This window comes from Bufo gargarizans, chromosome 3, assembly GCF_014858855.1.
Source record: "Bufo gargarizans isolate SCDJY-AF-19 chromosome 3, ASM1485885v1, whole genome shotgun sequence".
Lineage (NCBI taxonomy): Eukaryota > Metazoa > Chordata > Amphibia > Anura > Bufonidae > Bufo > Bufo gargarizans.
Window position 1 is genome coordinate 543,803,499 of NC_058082.1, and position 21,773 is coordinate 543,825,271.

The 21,773-nt window shown below is 41.2% G+C and overlaps 1 pseudogene; it reads right to left on the bottom strand.

Moving 5' to 3' along the window:
• Positions 1 to 1,366: 1,366 nt before the first annotated feature.
• Positions 1,367 to 20,225, bottom strand: LOC122931752 (annotated as a pseudogene).
• Positions 20,226 to 21,773: the final 1,548 nt, after the last annotated feature.

The window sequence follows — 21,773 nt, forward strand, 5'->3', positions numbered from 1 at the left end:
CCTTGTAATATGACAAGTATTGAGTATTATTATTTTCATAAAATGGTGTTCATGTTTAATATTTGTGAATGTGCACTATTCATCGTATATTGTCAAGAATTTGATTGGAATATAGAGAGAATAAAAATGTTTTTGTTTAATACATTGATGCGGTTTTACGCTTCATTCACCAAAATAATTTATTTTGTTTTATTTTATTTTAAAAATTGTAATTTTGCTTTAATTGGGTTGTTGGCGTCCATGTTGTGGTTCTTACTTTAGCAAGGTGGGGACCACATGTGGCCTTCTATTTTCAAAAGGTTTTGTGCACTTAACATTGTACAAGACTGATTGATAAACCTAATGAAAGTTTTTTGTTTTATTTATTATTTTAATACGGACTTAGGTTCTAACATGGTGTTGTCGGTTGTCCTGGAAAGGATGCCTGGCTTCCGTGTTGACCTCTCTACATGGTTGGGTGTTACTGGCATTATACTCATCCGTGTGGTAATCCGGTTTTGGTAATGGAGCGTTATTGCCACATGTATATATAGATATATACATTTAAATGTAATCTTACTTCTTGACAATTATATAATGATTATTTTCACATGCTAGTTTAATATAATAATAGACTTTAATCTTTCAAAATTACCTGCTGACAGAATAATAATCTTGAAGCCATGTCACCATTTTGTGAGTGATTCTACTCATTGCATCACATGTTGATGTCTTTTTTGAGGAAGCTATGCTCCAACATGTCCAGTTTAACAAACGGACACTATATCAGAATCATGCTAGTTATTTCTTTGCTGACTCATCAATTGTTTTTTTTTTTTGTTTTTTTTCAGACACATTTGATGTTTCAATTTTTTTTAAATAATGGAACTAATATAACTGAAGACAATTTTACTATGCAATATTGTATTATTGAGGTTGAAATTTGGATCACAGTATGGATAATTTAATACTTTTTTTAATATAAAGATATTTTTTCAAAAGTATAAATTTATTTTTTGTTAAAATTTGGTTGATACTCTATATATATTTATTATACATTTTAAATGTAGATTTGTATTTTGTAATCTAAAGTTTTGTTCAATAATACATTTGAAAGGTAATAGTGTGTTTACACAAAGGTTAATTAATGTGCGTTAAACAATAATTTTCTATTATAAATTACGGTCTTTTTTTTTTTCAAAGTAAAGAAAACTTTAATTTAGTGCTCTAAAGTTTTCAGAGCAGCCATTTACAATGAACCAAAATAAGTAAATTTCCTAACGGCAAATTACTACCTTAAATACTGGAGTGCGATAAACAAAATTCTCATTTTTACAAACATACAACATATTGTTTCATGTAAAACTGAATCTGTAAGGATGTCTCATCTGCTTAACCACGTCCGACTAGCCCCAATCTTCGTCCTCCTCCGCTGCCGCCCGCGCTGCAGGTTGTGAAATGCCAGCATTGCTGTAACCGTTGTCCTCCTGGAAGTCACCTCTCTTCCTGCTATCCACTGAAGCAAATTTGCTTGGCTGTGAACTAAAGGTTGGCATGCCATGGGCACTGAACGCCATCTCTTCAAGCCAAGCAGGTACTGTCACGAACTAAGGATCGGATTGCTCCGGATCCCACAGCTGTGACCTAGTGGTCTGTGACGGAGTCTGCGCACACACAGAGACCTCACGTGACCGGGGTATATCTTAAAGGACGGGATGAGCTGGGCCTGGTATGGCCTTTATGACCTTTTATAGCCGGCATCACAGAGTAGTGGTAATAAAAGTGTCCATCTATATCATAGGTGACCCAGGCTTCAGGCTTCAGGAAGATGAGAGTTCACTGTTTTTTTACATATGCCAGAAGCATATAAGATGGCTACCCAGAGGAATTATGTATGTATGCCGGCACAAGGTACCTCCTGGTGAGCATTGGTTAAAACTTTCACTAGTCCACGGACAATTTTTTGCTCGTCATCACCAATCTTATTAAAAAAGAAATGGCTTTTCCAGTGTTGCCGCAGCGTCCGGTTCGGCCGATCCTGTGAACATATTCGTCAACATCGCCAGGGATGTCAAAATTTATCACATGAAGGACGTTCTCGATATCTAATCCTCTGGCAGCAACAGACGTGGCAACAATCACAGGACACTGTCCAGAGCGGAAGTCGCCCAGAGCTTTCTCCCGCTCTCTTTGCTCTCTGTCCCCGTGAATGCTTGTGCAGGGGATTTTTTCTTGACAAAGAAATGTTGCAATTAAATCCGCCATCTTTTTGGTTTTCACAAAAAACATCGTGCGCTCATGGCCTATGAGTTGTAAAAGTTCCAGCAGTTTAGCCTGTGACGAACTGTGACCGCTGCGGCCACAATACGTCACGAAACCGTAACAGATTCTAGGTCTTGGTTATACGCAGAGGGTAAATTCACAATGCACTCAGAAACAGGTCGTACCTTTCCTCAGAAATAGCGTACACTGTTCTTTCTAGAACTCCTGTCTGGCTTTCTATCCCAAGGCCCGGATGCCTAAATGTGGTGGCTTAAATCCTTGGTAAAATATATCTTCCTCAGGTATTAGATTCTTGCTTTATTTTCTAATGCATCTGCCCATCAGGGTTACTTATCTTTCCCTGGGATTTCCTTACTTGTCTGTTGAAGGACTGTGGGTTTCTCCCAGGAGGTTCTGTCTTGCTACTGGGGTGACTTCAGAGCTAACTAAGGCTCCCTTGGCTTCAGGCAGGCTAGGTCTCCTCACTAGCCTCCTGGTCATAGCTAGCAGCCGGGGCTATCAAGCTGCATGTCAGGAGGAGGCTTTCTAACCTCTGTCTTCTCAGACTCCTTACTCTGCACACACTCTCCCTGTCTGGGCCTGGACATTTATTACTAGGGGCTCCCTACCTCCCTCTAGTGTCTGGGATGTCTAACTACACCCAACTAGGTCTGCTATTGCATCATACAGGGGAACATTGCATATAAAAAACACATTAGAACATACATTAAATGCACAATTAAATATAACATTTCTGTTCCTTGTGAGCAGGAGTAACGCGCACACCAATTGACCCTTGTGTAGTGCCCACCCCTACCTAGTGGGACACTACAATAAGGGAGAGTAATATTGATAATATTGGGAGGACGGTTCAATATTCTCGCGGATCATCCGTGACATAGCCCTCTTTCAATACTCTTCCACTTCAATTATCTGCTGTTCGACATGCACGCGCCACCAACTGGTCCGACAACCACGAACAGATAATCTGGCTTCAAAATCTCTCTAGCAAGATTTTGTATGGGCGTAGGGAACGTGGCACTGAACATTAAAGTTTGCCTTTCTTCTCTTTTTGGCATTCCTTGACTTGACAACAATTTTCTTACATCTTCCATAAAACCCATGTCCAGCATACGATCAGCTTCATACAGAACAAGGTATTTCACTTGGCTCAACCCAATCTTCTCCTTGTTAATAACATCCAGTAACCTCCCAGGTGTCGCACAAAGGATGTTGCAGCCTTGAAATATCTGGCGCAGTGAATTAGACGTTTGTGTTCCTCCATAGATTACAACTGGACGAACGACAGTTCCGTATGCAAATTTCCAAGCATCTAGGTAAATCTGATTGATCAGCTCTCTGGTAGGAGCAACAATTATGGCTTCTGGTTCCTGAAGATCTTTAAACTGACTCTGTCGGAATATTTATGCTGTCTCCGATTGACAGTCTATGCCTTCTTATAATAATGCCCCTCAATTATATTTAAAATCAATTTAGTACTTGATTTCTCTCAGCCGACAAATGTTTGTTTAAACCCAAATCTGGTTTATCTTTTATCTATATAAATATATATATATTATCAACCATACTGGTCTAGAACTGAATTCAGTTCCTTGGAGATAATACCGTGCTTTCACTAGTATATTTTCAATATCCCTGTATTGGATTAATTTTCAGGATGATGCTGCAGGTACACCCCAATCTTATTCCAAAACAGATACTATACACAAAGTATGGTTAATTGAATATATATATATATATATGTATATAGATATGTATTATATTAATTAATTATCCTATAAAATATAGGTAAGGTTATACTATACCAAAATGTCAGCTAGCAGAAATCAGTTTCAATGGTTCTAAGATGGCTGCCTCCAATTACTGAAAAGGTGGTCAGGGCTGGATCTGGTCTTTTGATGATGTTCAGAGAGAGAGCTAGGGAGCTCTAGAGATCGATCCTTTCTGTCAGCCCATACCATCTTTTTATCCTATCTTAGAAAGGGCTTGGCCAAGTTTTATCATTAACTAGTGACCTCACTTTATAATCAATATAACCTCCCTCTAGTATTTTACCCTAACACTAGATGGCACTAGTATTCCATACAAAAATCGAACCACTCGCTTATTTCTCTTATCTAATATACTAGCAATAAATGTTATCTAAGGTTTCAGACAAAACATTGAGAAGATATTGAATAGACAATGGCTTTTTTACTTCGTCAACCACCTGGTTTATCCTTAAATCTTTTGACCAGACCTAATTAAATCAAGATAAACAGGGCTATCTCAATTCATTGTTCTTGGAAGCGACAGGGTTTGTTCATGATCACCTGTGTCCACATTTCTCCATTCAAGAAAACCTCAAGGAAAGAAATAATTAAGTTGTGTGTTACACTGAGAGAGATTCTAAATATATATGCGGCCTCTCCCTCCCTCCCCAGTATTAAATATGACCAGTGCGGCCCCCCTCCCTCTATATTCATTGGTGGCCGGCCGGTGCGGATTCCAAGTATTGTGACCAGTGCGGCCTCCCCCCCCCCTAATTAAACCCCCCCCCATCATTGGTGGCAGCGGAGAGTACCGATTGGAGTCCCAGTTTAAATCGCTGGGGCTCTGATCGGTTACCATGGCAGCCAAGACGCTATTGCAGTCTTGGCTGCCATGGTTACTTGGCAATAAATACAAGCATTATACTTACCTGAAGAGCTGTGATGTCTGACCGGCCGGGCGCTCCTCCTACTGGTAAGTGACAGGTCTGTGCTATAGGCAATGCGCCGCACAGACCTTTCACTTACCAGTAGGAGGAGCTCCCGGCCGGACACAGACATCGCAGCTCTTAAGGTAAGTATAATGCTTGTATTTATTGCCAAGTAACCATGACAGCCAAGACTGCAATAGCGTCTTGGCTGCCATGGTAACCGATCGGAGCCCCAGCGATTTAAACTGGGACTCCGACCGGTACTTTCCGCGGCCACTAATGATGGGGGGGGGATTTTAATTAAGGGGGGGGAGGGGAGGCCGCACTGGTCACAATACTTGGAATCCGCACTGGCCGGCCACCAATGAATATAGAGGGAGGGGGGCCGCACTGGTCATATTTAATACTTGGAATCCGCACTGGCCGGCCACCGATGAATATAGAGGGAGGGGGGCCGCACTGGTTACAATTAATACTGGGGGGGGGGGCTGCACTGGCCACCAATAAATTAAATACAGGAGGGGGGGGTCTGCCCCCTGCTGCCTGGCAGCATCTGCCAGGCAGCAGGGGGCAGTCATGTACACAGTTCTCAGTATATTCTAACTTGAAGCGTCCCCATCACAATGGGAACGCTTCTGTGTTTAGAATATACTGTCGGATCTGAGTTTTCCGAAGTGAAAAATCTGATCTGAAATAAACAGTTATGCAAATGGATCCGTTCTGAACGGATGCAAGCGTTTGCATTATAGGAGCGGGTCCGTCTGTGCAGACACCAGACGGATCCGCTCCTAACGCAAGTGTGAAAGTAGCCTTACCCTTTAGATGTAGGCCTGGTAATGTCACTCTCAGAAGCCGACATCGTCTATTGAAAAAGTACACTATGTCACAGATACATTTTTTCAGCGCACACGTTACACTGCAGATATGGTGCAGCTAATGTCATTGTCCTCAGCGGACACCGTCTACGGGAAAAATGCACTGGATGTCACTGATATTTTAGGGATGCGCACACTTTACACAAGAGATGTGGCGCGAATAACTTAACTGTTTGCAGCGACATATTACACGGTATTTAGCGCAGAATGCGCTATTGTGTCACACACAATAGTCTTTAAAAGGACTTTTAGGTCTCTGAAAATTTTTTGCATAAAAATCTTCCAATTACACTCCCTACACTGTCTATCCCTTCCTATGCAGAGGTCTCCCTAACACTGAGCAATTAAGGTTGCGCTATAAACGTATATTGCTACTGTCACACAGAATAGTCCTTACAAGGACTTTTGGGTCTCTGAAACGTTTTTGTACAAAAATAATTTTAATCCGTACACTCTCTGTCCCTTCCTTTGCACAGCTCTCCCTGACTAATACTGAGCCGAGCACGTGTCATCGGGTGCTTTATAGCATCCGATGACATGTTTTGGCCAGCCAATCACTGTAATGCCAGTAGCCAACATGGCTATTGTCATCACAGTTTGGGCAGTACTTACCTACATATTTATTGGCTGCGAGTACCGCCATGTGCCGAGCATCGAGATGCTCAAACTGAACTGGTGTTCGGCCGAGCATGCTCAATCAACACTAATGGCCATGCATTCCATTTTTCGATGGCTGACGACAAAGGAGGAATCTGAGCAGAAGAAGCAGAAAGTAATGACGAAAATGTGACACTGTAGCACTCGTGGATGTCTCCTAGCTGCCACAAGAGAGACCAGGAGAAGGAAGAAACTCTTGTTGCGGATGCTGGTGGCCACCCTTGTTTGCCAACAGGATGACTGGAACAGTGGCCTGAACTCGCCCAGTATGCGCAGTCTGTTCTCTCTTGCCCAGCCTCCAGTGTCATCTCAGAGAGGATTTTCAGCATGGCAGAATGCATAACACCCAAGAAAACCAAGCTTTTGTCAAAAGAATGAGGCATGGATCCATGCAGATTTTTTCACAATCCTCCTGCTGAGGCCGAGGATTAGATCTGCTCAGAGGGTGCCCTATTATGCCACTGCTCCTGTCTACCTGCCTACCACCATGTTGTGTGCTGTACAGCTGCTGCCACCATCATGCCACTGTCTGCCTTCCTACTATCATGTTTCTGCTGATATTTCCCCTACTGCCACTACTGTTACCTGCTACTTAGCTGCCACCACTACTACTACTACTACTACTACTACTACTACTACAACCATCCTCCTAAACAGCGCACACACACCTTCTGCCTTGTCTGTCCCAAGCAATTTTGCAAATTCCTTCATAGTTCCTATCAGATCATTTATAAACGATTTACTTTTATAAACTAACTCAGCCAGAAGTTTTCCGGGGTAACCTACTCAGTCATTTATTCTGTAACGGTCTTCCATTTTAATATTTTACTTTATGATGATTCTTTATATACTTTTGCTCCACTTCTGACACTGCTTCCATCAACTCACATTTAACTATTCTTACTCTACAATTAAATGAATTATCTAATAATTATTAAAAAATGAAAATTGGACTTCACACAATACACAATAGTCTCTTTCTAACAAAGATAAAACCAGCCTGTAGATCATGTGGATCCAATGATGTTCCCATTCATTTCTTCAATTTCTCTTCTAGATTGATTTCAAGCTGGCAGCTCAGGTGCATGTCCTTTCTCACAGAGCATGTCCTTTCTGCCGCAGCTCTCGCCCTGTCCATGTTATTCCTGCCGGCACCTGTGATGGCTTCTAACCATGAAAAAAGCTGGTGACCAATGACGGATAGAAGTGAGCATGTGCGTCCTCCTCAGCAATGTTACTTAGGTGGATAGAGAAATAAGGAAAACAACAAACAGCAGGTGGCGCTATTCAGGTACATTTTATTAAATAACTCAGCGGCCATATTACATTATAATTACATGCAAATACAACAGAACTGATTCCACCCTAATTGAATCACAAGGTCACTTTGGACAAATAGATCTCCAACTAACCTTAAAAGATTTGCTGATCTATAGTTGTAGTAATAATAGTTTTCTGCATTATATTCAGATATTTGTAGAGGTTGTACAGGATTAGAACTTGTGGCTGCTTTCTTAGATAAACAGCTCCACATCTGTCCACAGGTTATGTCTGGTATTGCAGTATGGCTCTATTAAAGTTAATATGGCAAAATTACAATGCTGCGCTCAACCCTTGGACAGGAGAGGAGATGTTTTGGAGTAAAGAAGTTCTTCTTCTAATCCTGGAAACACCTTTATGTTATAGATCAGAAATCAAGGTGAAGCAGCAGGTCCTAAAACTAAGCTCCACACCTTCCACATTTTCTACACTCTGAACATTACAATGGATCCCTCCTAGACTCTAAGCACGTATGGATTCTCCCTCATATGAATATTCAGATGTCTCACTAGACTTAAAGATGTTGTCCGGGATCTCCTACATTAATGACCTATCCTCAGAATAGTCTTATAGGAAATCCCACGGCACTCGATCCGTAGTCCGCGCTGCACGGGAAGGGGCAATCCCCACAAACAGTGTATAAGTAATCCCAGCAGGCGTTTCTCTGTTCAGCACGTTTTTTTTTTATTGTAGCATATCCATCAGCTGAGGACGGCTGGACGGGCCGAAACGCATCCTGAAAAACTTTGATTTATATGCTACAATAAAGAATACACTGTGCTGAACAGAGAAACGCCTACTGGGATTATTTATACACTATTGATTACAGGATAGGTCATCAATATCAGATTGGCGGGGGTCCGACACCCGGCACCCTCGCTGATGAGGTGTTTGAGGAGACGGCTCGCGCAGTGTGCATGTACCCTCTCCCTTCTTTCTTTATGTTCACCGCTACTGTCCCATAGACATACAGCGGAGAGCAGGAAGAGAGAGGGAGAAGGCACGTGTGCACTGCGCGAGCCGTCTCCTCGTACAGATGATCAGTGGGGGATCCGGGTGTCAGACCCCTACTGATCTGATATCGATGACCTATTCTGAGGATAGGTTATCAATATTAACCCTTTGAGGTTGAGGCCTAATTTCATTTTTGTATTTTGGATTTTTCCTTCCCACAATCCAATAACCATAACATTTATATTTTTCCGTTCACATAGCTATAGGAGGGCTGATTTTTTGCAGGATATGGTGCATTTTCTAATGTCATCATTTAATTTACAATTTCTTGCATTGGAAAATGGGAAGAAAATTATTTGTGTGAAAAATAAATAATAATGAATTCTGTCAAGGTTTTTTGGGTTTTGATATAACATCGTTCATTGTGCTCTAAAAAGGTCCTAACATCCTTATTCTGTGGCTCCATACAAATGCAGCGATACCAAATTGTATAGGTTTTTTTATTTTACTACTTTAATCAACATAAAAACATTTGAAAAAAATATATACATTTTCCTTGCATTGCCATATAACTTTTTTTTATCTTTCGGTCTACAAAGCTGTAGGAGGGCTTGTTTTTTGTAACTAACTATTTCTTATTGGTACCATTTTTGCAGTATGTACGGCGTTCACTGTACAGGATTTTTTTTATAGTTTAGAGATTTTCACACAGCGATACAAAATATGTTTTTTTTTTGTTGTTTATATATTTTTATATGTAAAATTGGGAAAGGGGGGATTTATAGTTATATATTTTTTTTTTATTTTATTAAAAAAATAAATTTAACACCAATATGTCCCTTAGTACATGGGATCTCTTGATCCCGTCTCCAATTCACACTAATAGATCTCTATCAGGGCTCATGCACATGACCGTATGTAATTTGAGGTGCGAAAAAAAACAACTGATACACAAAAAGCATGGATGACGTCCGTGTGCATTCTGGCCCCTATAAGAACGGTCCTATCTTTGTTGGTAATGCAGACAATAATAGGACATGTTCTATTTTTTTAAGGAGCGGGCATATGGAAACGGAATACACACTTCCATTTTTTACGGACCCATTGAACTGAATAGTTCTGCATATGGTCAACAAAAAAAAAAATGTAACAGACACGGAAAGAAAATACGTTTGTGTGCATGAGCCCTTAGGGTGAATAGGATTTTTACTCTCTCCATTCTGAGCTGTGCCTCGTGCATAGCTCAGTATGGAGAACGCCATTGCAGGCCTGGACCACTTAAGCAGCTTGCGGGCTGCCATGGCAACCGATCATAAAGCAGAGGGTACTGGCACACAGTGCAGTTCTGACATGAATTCAAGATGCAGTTTTGTTAACCCCTGGTGTTCTGCATAGTGGGAATGATTTAAGTAATTCCAGCTAGCTACAATAAAAAAACTGCATCCTAAATGCAAGTCAGAACTGCACTGTGTGCCAGCACCCAGAGGAAGCAGCATCCCTCTGCCTTCATTCACAGGCACCGCAGGGGTTAAATGAAGGGTGCGACGCAATCTCCGCTCCCTGTCAGGTCAGATACATTCCCTCAGGCATTATGACTAGAGATGAGCAAATCGACTTTGGATAAAACATCTGAAGTCGATTTGCATAAAACTTCGGTCCAATACTGTATGGAGCGAGCGCTCCGTACAGTATTAGTCTGTACTGGCCCAGATGACCTGAAGTTATTACTTAGCGAAGTCTCTTGTGACTTTGCGTAATAACTTCATAGATTCATTTATAATGTGAAAAACCCATTTCCCCCAACTCGGGTTCGGTTCCAATTGGTACCTTGGAACGGAAAGCAAGTTCGGGAAATGTTTTTTTGCAATAAAAATGAATCTATTAAGTTATTACGCAAAGTCACGCGAGACTTTGCTAAGTAATAAGTTCAAGTAAATGAATAGTAATGGGACGGCTCACTCTCTATATACACGGATAGGTGCCAATGTCCAAAAATGGGATTGATGGGATATTCATAAAGAGTCAGAAATTTTGAGCATGGCCATGCAACATTGAAAGACACCAAGGAAATTATCTTCTGAAACAAACGAAAGCAAACCGACTGGTGGTCGACTTTATTAACGGCTGGCTACTGATAACAATCCATGATCACAAGATCGAAGCTTCACTACGATTTTTAGCAGCGATTGAAGAGTCTGTATTATACGAAAGAGAAAGAAAAAGTAATAGCTCATCTCACGATAATTGAAGGGATCTTACGGAGATACGATTTTATAACGTCAGTAAGCAACTACACTCTGCCGTTTGCATTGGATTGAATCGACACCCAGGTAAGCGCCCTTACATGTGGGACGCCACTGAGTTGCGCAGTAAATAGTGAGTATTATACTCATCACACTATGAAACTGTTTGCTATCGATTTTGCCTAATAGGTATTATTTGCATAAGTACGGGACATTATTCATTTTCTCCAATAACCTGCATTGTATGGACTTTATACATGAGATAGTCCACCCATTGTCTCATTTATCCCACTATTATGTGTATGTATGTTTTTTATGTTCTAATAAATTGCACTACTTTACTTTATGGGTTCTTTGCGTGAACCCATATGTTTGAGTGTCGGTCCAATACTATTTAAGTAATATTTTCGGCTCATCTGAGCCAATACAGACTAATACTGTACGGAGCGCTCACTCCATACAGTATTGGACCAAAGTTTTATTTAAATTAACTTTGGATTTTAATTTGAAGTTGATTCGCTCATCTCTAATTATGACATACAATTAAGTCATAATACATGAAGGGATTAAAAGCCCGGACAACCCCTTTAATTTACAGCCAAAGCATTTCCCACATTCTGTATATTAAATAGGCTTCTCTCCTGTGTGAATTCTCAGGTGTCTCAAACTTTAATTCTCATTAAAACACTCTCCACATTCAGCGCATGAAAATGGCTTCTATCCTTTGTGAGTTTTCTGATGTTGAACAAGATGTGATTTCATACGAAAACACTTCTCACATTCTGGACATGAAAATGGCTTTTCTCCTGTGTGAATTCTCTGATGACACTCAAGATACTGTTTACTTTTAAATGACGTCCTGCAATCAGGACATTGAAATGGCTTCTCTCCTGTGTGAATTCTCTGATGTTGCACAAGATTTGATCTCTCACTAAAACACTTCTCACATTCAGAACATGAAAATCCCTTCTCTCCTGTGTGAGTTTTCTGATGTCGCACAAGATTTGATTTCATACTAAAACACTTCTCACATTCAGAACATGAAAATGGCTTCTCTCCTGTGTGAATTTTCAGATGAATCTCAAACTGATCTTTACGTTTAAATGACATCCTGCATTCAGGACATGGAAATGGCTTCTCTCCAGTGTGAATTCTTTGATGTTTAATAAGACTTGATTTTTGAGTAAAACATTTCTCACATTCAGGACATGAATATGGCTTCTCTCCTGTGTGAATTATTTGATGTTTAAAAAGACTTGATTTTAGATTAAAACATTTCTCACATTCAGGACATGAATATGGCTTCTCTCCTGTGTGAATTATTTGATGTTTAATAAGACTTGATTTTTGAGTAAAACATTTCTCACATTAAGGACATGAATATGGCTTCTCTCCTGTGTGAATTATTTGATGTTTAAAAAGACTTGATTTTAGATTAAAACATTTCTCACATTCAGGACATGAATATGGCTTCTCTCCTGTGTGAATTATTTGATGTTTAATAAGACTTGATTTTTGATTAAAACATTTCTCACATTCAGGACATGCAAATGGCTTCTCCCCGCTGTGAATTTTCAGATGTATTACAAGATTTGATTTCCCAATAAAATATTTCCCACATTCAGGGCATGAAAATGGCTTAACCCCGGTATGAATTCTCTGATGTACCTCAAGAATTGATTTCTTACTAAAATATTTCCCACATTCTGGACATGGAAATGACCACTCCCCTGTGTGAATTCTCTGATGTTGCACAAGACTTGATTTATCACTATAACATTTCCCACATTCCGTACATGAAAATGGCTTTTCTCCTGTGTGAATTCTCTGATGTCGCACAAGACTTGATTTATCATTATAACATTTCCCACATTCCGTACATGAAAATGGCTTCTCTCCTGTGTGAATTCTCTCATGTCGCACAAGACTTGATTTACCACTATAACATTTCCCACATTCCGTACATGAAAATGGCTTCTCTCCTGTGTGAGTTTTCTGATGTTCAACAAGATGTGATTTCCGACAAAAACAGTTCCCACATTCTGAATGTGAATATGGCTTCTCTCCTGTGTTATTTCTCTTATTTTCAGCAACACTTGATATCACATTAAAAGTTTTCTCTCTTTCAGAACATGACCGTTCATTTTTATGAATTTCTTTGTGCACAGAAAGATTAGCATTATTTTCAAAATCTTTCCCATATTCAGAATTTGAAGACATCTCACCCAGATTATGTCCAGTTCTATTATTGGTAATTTTGGATTGATTACCTTCTATTTCTATATAGAAGGAGATAGAATTAGATGACCTTGGGAGTCTTTTATCCAGTCTTCACCTGGAGAAAGAAAAATTTTATAAGATAAAAGGTTCTCTTTTTCCTAATTACACACAAACAGTTAAAATATAAAATGTAATTAGCATGCAGATAAAAATATGGGTTAATTCACAGATGATGGGTCGCACTACTGTATGGGGAAACCTGGATGGGTGCTCACAGCCCGCAGATTCACCCAATCTAACAAGCAAAAAATTATACAATAGAAAGGGCTGGGCACTCACTATATCTAGTAGCCGTGGTACTTTATTGAATAAAATCAATTATTATATTATTAAAAACACATATTCTAACACACATTCATACACATCGATAATAATATCTAAAATATATATAATCACTGTAACACAATGGTAAAAGTACCTATTTGATATATATAAAAAAAATCGGATGTGACCAATAATTCGCATATATGGAGGATGAGAACAATCCAAAACTATCCGAATGTTCAGTCCAATATCAGAAGTGTGCCATATACAAAAAGGACGGATGAAATAGTCGATCCGATATCCTGGGATCTTTTGCAGAGACTAATAGTCCTGAATTCAAATATGTTCGCACAGTTCAAAGTAAATTTCCAAATGGATTATTTGTCAGTTGTCCATTGTAGCCAGTATGTGAGAGCAACCAATGTGAGGAAACATGGCAACCCGTGTCACAGTGAGCCACACCATGACACTACCATTATAAATAATGAGAGGAATCTGGTAATGCATTTATAATAAAGTAATATTTCAGTATTCTCTACCAATTTATTTAATTAATTGTGGGAGCTGAGGAGTTACAGATTGGTACATGGATCCCAACAGCCCCTAGAGACTGGCACATGGACCCAGGTGGAGAAGTGAGGCTTTGACACATTTTTCTTATGGTAAAATCACTAGAATCTGTTTTCTGATTGACATTGTTTCTGTACAGCATTTTATACACATTTTATATCAGATTGGTCTAGTGCCAGGAATATGATGGAATCTAAATGTAGTATAAATAGTAGCAGATTGTCCTCCAGTCGCTCATGTTCTTAATGATAAATTTATTTAAGTCATAAGGACACAAAAAAACTTAAAAAGACATTCTGGGCGGCTTTATGACACTTCTAAGCTTGTGTGTAATAGATGACTTTGGGGTGATATTTACTATATACTGTACTGACTGCTTTCTGTATAGAGACCTTTATTATATTACTATGTACAGATATCTATAGAGGTGCTGGAAATAAAAGTGTCTACGGGGAAAATAACGTATTGACAAATCAGACACCAATTAAAGATTCCCCCTGTCATTAATCTTCTTTCCTGCTGTTAATTATGCTTTAGAGCGGTCCAGTGATGGCAGTCAGGATCGGTGATTGTCCGTGTTCCTGGCACAGTTACAGGTATGTACTATCACATGTATGGACACTGCGTGTACAATCACTTACACACTACTGTGCGGACAATCACCAGTCACTGCTGCCATCACTGAACCTCCAGGAAAGAGTTATTCCCATTGTAGGAATTTCCTCCCTCTTACTGAGTCTGATTCTAAGGTTCAGGGCAAGAAATGAAATACAAGAAGAAGTGTAGAAAATGTGTATTGTAAAAGGTGGAAAATCAGTGTCCAGTTATGATGGGAGTTATATGGAGATTTACATGGAGACATACACAAGAGACATTACAGACAGAGACACATTGTCCTTATACACAGCACAGATTGCAATATCTTATAATTCCATCCACTTACAGTCAGTTCAGTGACACTTACCAGACATAGACCCTCCACACACTCAGGACTTGATCTCCAGCAAGTGTCTTCTCCTCAGCAAGTCAGTGAGCCAAGTAAATTCCCTTGGTGAATTCCAGCTTTCTGAGCCATGCTTGGGTCTTTTATACCCCTTTGGTGGCTATAGCTATCTGCTCCTCCTCTTCCCCCAGGAGACGCCCAGTCCCACCTTCATTATTCACCCTCATTACCATATACAATAGAAGCATAATGGTGCCTCCTCCTCATCAACCAGTTTAGCATTTTCTGGCCTCCTGAGATGATCCTTCATTTACACATTGTATTTGCAGGGTAGAGACCTATTGTTCACCCTCCTATTTAGCATCTGTAAGAGATTCCTGGGATACTCCGAGACCTTTTCATATGAGAATCAGTGTAAACAATGAGCATTTTACATCCTGATGAGATACATTCCATCCAGACCTACAACCACATGACTCTCCATCTATAATTCAGTCTACAGGTGAAACTTGAAAAATTAGAATATTGTGCAAAGTTCATTTATTTCAGTAATACAACTTAAAAGGTGAAACTAACATGAGACTCATTACATGCAAAGCGAGATATTTCAAGCCTTTATTTGTTATAATTTGGATGATTATGGCTTACAGCTTATGAAACCCCTAAGTCACAATTTTGAGGTACCCTTTGCTCAGGGGGTATGGGTCATTTAGCTGACTAGAGTGTGACACTTTGAGCCTAGAATATTGAACCTTTTCACAAAATTCAAATTTTAAGTTGCATTAGTGAAATAAATGAATTTTTGCATGATATTCTAATTTTTAGAGTTTCACCTATATTTTACATCATAACAATTGATCAATTTAAGAACAAAACATTTGCTCTTGGCCGATCTATGGATTTTCTGAGACACACATTAAAACCAAATATAGAAGACAAAGACATAACAGAGTAAAACAAAAATCCAGAGTGTGACATTATTTTTTGTTTGGTCTCGTAATGCTTTGGTTTGTCTGGTGTCAGAAATTGCTATGATGATGGACACTCCTGTCCTATGTACCTTGGCTCAGTGGTCCCCAATCTTTTTTGCACCAAGGACCAGTTTAATGCAAGACAATTTTCCCAGGGACTGGGTGGGGTGGGGGGGTTCTGGGGCAGGGCAGGTCTTAGGGGGTGCTGGTCGGCGCTGCCTGATTCACGTGCATAACAAAACACAAGGTGGCTATTAAAATATATAACATGGCTCTGCTACACAGGGCTCTGCTCCACAGGGCTCTGCTACACTCCTGATATTTTCAAGGTGACATGGAAGAGGATCTGCAGGTCATCCTCCCGCTCACTCCCTCAGATACTAGCTGAAACTGGATGCCAACAACCCCCCTCCCCCCCCTCGGGCTGTCATGTTTATTTCCATTGGTGTGGCAGTGAGACCTAACCAATCCCTCCCCTCACAAGCTCTTTTCAGCATTTTCATTGGTGGGGCAACGGGACCTAACCAATCCCTGCCTCACTAGCCCTTTTCAAGCATTTTCATTGGTCGCAGTGGCTGTCCGGCATCACAGTGAGAAGGAAGGAACGCTCTCCTTCCTTCCCACTGTCCGGCCGCTTGTTGTGTGTGATGTGCGTGTCGGGCGCGCATGCACCTGGCGTCTCCCCTCCTCTGTATTGCCGTAGCCCGGCAAACAATCTTCCAGGGCCCAGTCCTGGGCCGCGGCCCGGTGGTTGGGGACCGCTGCCTTGGCGTATATATTTTTACCAGTTTATGAAGACTCTTATGAGTTAACAGTAAAAAATCCTTATGTACAGTAGATCAAATCTTCTTTTAGGTGCATCCATTAAGTGTTCATCATATATATAGATTTTGTTACTTATTTAAATAACATTAATGAGATGAATATGAAGTTCACGTGTAAATTTGACACTGAAGATGGATTTGTCCCGGTGGCTATAGAAGATGGTGACATTATTACAGAAGGCTATAGAAAACCAACTGCTACAAACTCTTTACGTCATTTTAATAGCTTTCATATTCACGGTGTCAAAAGATCAATCCATTATAGTCAGTTCATAAAGGGGTACTCCCATCTGAATGATCACTGTTAACTCTGTTAGTGATCTAAATACATTTTTTTACCCAATTCTGACCCTTTTTGGAGAAAAATAGTCCCCTCTTACCTGATGTTGTCTGTTGTCTCTCCTGGTTACAGCCACCTTTCCTGTCGAATCCTGCCGGGCTGCGCTTGCACAGAAGACTGAAGATTCTCTCAAGGCCGGGCAATGTCCTGAACACGCACGCCGCTGCGCATGCGCCATGATGACTTCTTCCTGGCAGTATAGTACAGAGCTGTGAACGCGCACGCCGGCTCTGTCCTATGCAGGCCAGGAATAAGTCACAAATGACGCATGCGCGGCATGCCTGCACGTTCAGGACATTGCGCGACCCGGCCGGGAGAAAAACTTCAGTGTCCTGCGCAAGTGCGGCCTGGCCGGGAGAAGACGTCACTCAAGCCCAGCCGAATCCAGGAAGTGGACGTCGCGCTGGACGAAGGTAAGTATTAAAACTGAAGATGGGAATACCCCTTTAAGGTTGAGTAGAATTAATATCATTAACAATGCATTTGGGAAACAGGTAAAGTCTTTAAAAATATGCTTGTTAGGGCTCATTCAGAAGGACACATGTTGCTTTCCGCATCTGATCCGTAATTTTGCACATAAGACACAGACCCATTTACTTCTATAAGGCCCCAAAACATCTTTTCTTCCGTTCTACGGCCCCACAAAATAAATAAAACATGTCCTATACGTGTCAGTGAAAGTCTCCAGATGTAGGGTATTGCTAAAAATGGGTGTTTTTTTTAAATCCTGAAAATTATTGCAGTATTTCAAGCTTGTATTTCACACTGACAAATGCTACAAAGGCACCACATGTAGGATTTTGCCAAAATGGGTGTTTTTTTAATCAAGAATATTATTGAAGTATTTCAAGCTTGTATTTCACACTAACAAATGCAGCATAAGCCCCAAATTTAGTATTTTGGCAAAAATGTGTTTTTTTTAAACCCAGAAAATTATTGCAGTATTTCAAGCTTGTATTTCACACTGACAAATGCTGCAGATGTAGGGTCTTGCAAAGAATGGGTGTTTTTTTTTTAACCTAGAATATAATTGCAGTATTCATATGCTGTTCTGGTGCACTGAATTTGCATAAAATGGCCGCTGATGCCCACCTAACTAACAGACGGATAAAAGTAATTTTTCTGTGTCACTGGGCTCAGGGCAGGGCAAAAAGATTGTGCACTGCACACACACAACAAAATCTATGTAGATCGCTGAGTTAACAAACACTTCAGATTAAATATTCTTTCCTATTCTCTCCCTTACAGCAGCAGCATCCTCTCCCTACACTAGTAACAGCAGAGTGACGTGCAGCACTACGTGACTCCAGCTTATATAGAGGCTGGGTCACATGCTGCACTGGCCAATCACAGCCGTGCCATTAGTAGGCACGGCTGTGATGGCTTCTAAGGGCACACGAGTTAAACGCTTGTTGATTAGCTGCTCTGCAGCCTTTCAAAAAGCACCATTAACTTTCCGAGCACCAAACCTGAACCCAAACTTTACTGAAAAGTACGGGTCCAAGATCCAAAAATCCTAAAGTTTGGTACGAACCCAAACTTTACAGTTCGCTCAACCCTAGTGAACACCCAGTAATCCGTGTTGTCTAAAATGCATATAACGCTAGGCGGGCAACCTAGCCTGAATTCTGTTATATGTGCCAGACTACCAACAGGCAAGACTTTGCTGTCGTAATCAGGAGGAGGACTCTTAAACTCCTCATCCTCTTTCTCCTCTTCTGCCCAACCACGCTGAACCGATGGAATTAAACTTCCATGGGTACTACCCTCTTTAGCCGAGGCAACTGTCTCCTGCTCCTCCCCCTCTTCATCGTCCAATTCGCGCTGAAAAGACAAACTGAGGGTGCTCTGGCTATCACCCTGTGTAATGTCTTCTTCCCCCATTTCCCCCTCTTCCACATGCAAAGCATCAGCCTTAATTGTGAGCAGTGAGTGTTTGAGTAGACACAGAAGTGGGATGGTAACGCTGATAATAGCGTTATCGCCGCTCACCATCTGTGTGGATTCGTCAAAGTTTCTTAAAACCTCACAGAGGTCAGACATCCATGCCCACTCCTCACTTCTGAAGAGCGGAAGCTGACTGGAAAGGCGATGACCATGTTGCAGCTGGTATAACACTACTGCCCTCTGCTGCTCACAAAGCCTGGCCAACTTGTGGAACGCGAAGTTCCAGCACGTGCTCACGTCGCACAACAGACGGTGAGCTGGGGCGTGACCTGACCGAGCTTGATGGCGGCTGCCTGAGAGCGGAGCTCCCGCTACTAGATTATACTACAGCCTTAGAGAAGACACTGCACAAAGCGTTGGCCCCGATCGTGGCAGACCTAGCCACTATCAAAGCGGATGTCCGCCATATTGGGGATAGAGTTGAATCCCTAGAAAACGTACAAGACGCCATGCTGACTTTTAACACAGTGGTCAAAGACTCGTTGGGGGCTCATACCAGGGCCATGAATAGCCTACTCCTACAGATGAAGGATCAAGAGAATAGAAGCCGACGGCGAAATATACGTATCAGAGGGCTTCCAGAAGCAGAGGAGAAAGATGACCTGATGAATATTATGAGTTTACTTTTCACCTCGCTACTAGGCCCAGAACGGGCTAAAGGTATTACTGTGGAGAGAGTGCACAGAGCATTACGGCCTAAGCCTAGCTCCTCTGAAAATCCCAGGGACATTATCTGTGGCATATTGAGCTACAGGGACACAGAAGAAGTTCTATAGAAAGCAAGGGAGAAAGGAGAGATTCACCTACTGGGGAGAAGCGTGCAAATATATCAAGATATAGCGGCATCTACACTTCAAAAAAGAAGATTGCTTAAACTGCTGACAGATCTCCTTCGGTCTTCTAAGATACCATACAACAGGTGGTTATTCCCTTTTGGCATCCTGATAACAGCGGGGAACCGTAAGTTCATAGTCAGATCGCCTGCCGACTTACCACCTGTTTGGGAAATGCTGGACATTGCACCAGTTGAAGTTCCATCCTGGCTTCCAGTCCCTTCAGAGGAGGACTTACCACCTTTGCCGCAAGCCTCACCATGGCTGAAACCGAGGCAGCCGAGAAACGGACGTAGCAAGAGAGCGGCAAGTAGAGGGATAGACACCTGAGACTTTTGCCGAAACTCGGATGCTTACGGTCATGTTGCTCTAGTAGTCGTTCAACCTACAGTGTACCTTTATGTTCGTTATTAACCCCTCCCGCGCTTACCTAATTCACTGTTCACTCAAACAGTGAGGATCCCATAGTTGTTTTTTGTTTTATGGTAAACAGTATCTGCACAGTCTGGAGGGATTAATAATCAATAATTGATAATGCGTAGTGATGGGTAGTTAATTAGCAGGGTTAAATGTTCACTGGGCTGTAGTAGGAATCTAGGCCGATCAGGGAATACTGATGGAAATCGATTCCCCCCCCCCCCCCCCGTAAGAAGAATTACATGGGGGATTCTGGTAATACCCCATTTATGCATAGTTTTATTGTTATAAGTTTATGCTCCACCTTTTGGTCACACTTTTATTTGCAAGGATGCTATATCATATTTTGGCACATGAATGGCGCCGTTAATACTTAATGTTGCTTCCTACAATGTACATGGCTGTAATGGCCCTGTCAAGAGGAGCCGCATTTTTAGGTCTAATAAAAAAGAGGCCATAGATATCATTATGCTGCAAGAGACACATTTTGCAGTTCACCATGTACCAAGTCTAGGTAACTCAGCTTTTCATTACTGGTACCATTCCTGTACAGATACATCTGCGGCTAAAGGGGTCAGTATTGGATTAAAGAAGAGTGTCCCGTTCACATTTCACTCACAACTGGTTGACCCAAAAGGCAGGTATCTCATGGTGAACTGTGAAATAGATTATACAAAAATCACTTTGTGTAATTTATACGCTCCAAATGTAAAAACGGTCCACTGGCTGCTTGAAACCCTGGACAAGATAGCTGCATTTGCCTTTGGCTGTTTGTTAATTGTTGGAGATTTCAATTTAACTCTAAACCCTCTACTGGATTCTTCCTCTGGGAGGTCAGCTATCTCGTTCAGGACACTGAAGGCACTGCAGACACGTCTTAGGGATGTCCATGTTGTAGATATATGGCGGTCGGTACATGGAGATAAGAGAGATTACACTTTTTATTCAAATAAAAAATCTTCTTATCAGAGATTGGACTACCTTATGATTCAGGAGAATTGTCTCACTCTAGTGCAGTCTGCTACTATAGATTGCATAACGGTGTCCGACCACGCGATGGTTCGCTGCGCTATACAGTTTTCTAGTCTGAGAGAGAAGGAGTGGTCATGGAGATTAAATCATACGTTACTGGACACTCAATCGCAGGTAAACGCGATTTCTCAGAAATTGCAGGAGCACTTCGATGTTAATGTAAATACTGCAACTACACCTGTCATTATGTGGGAGGCGCATAAAGCGGTCATTCGGGGAGAATTTATAGCCTTGGGCTCACACGTTAAGAGTAGAGTTGGGCGGACACCTAATCACGTAATCTGATCCTAGAGTGGAAGCTGCTACTGCTAGCCCGGCCTGCAACCAATCAGAGCTCAGGCAGGTAGCAGAGCAGAGAGAC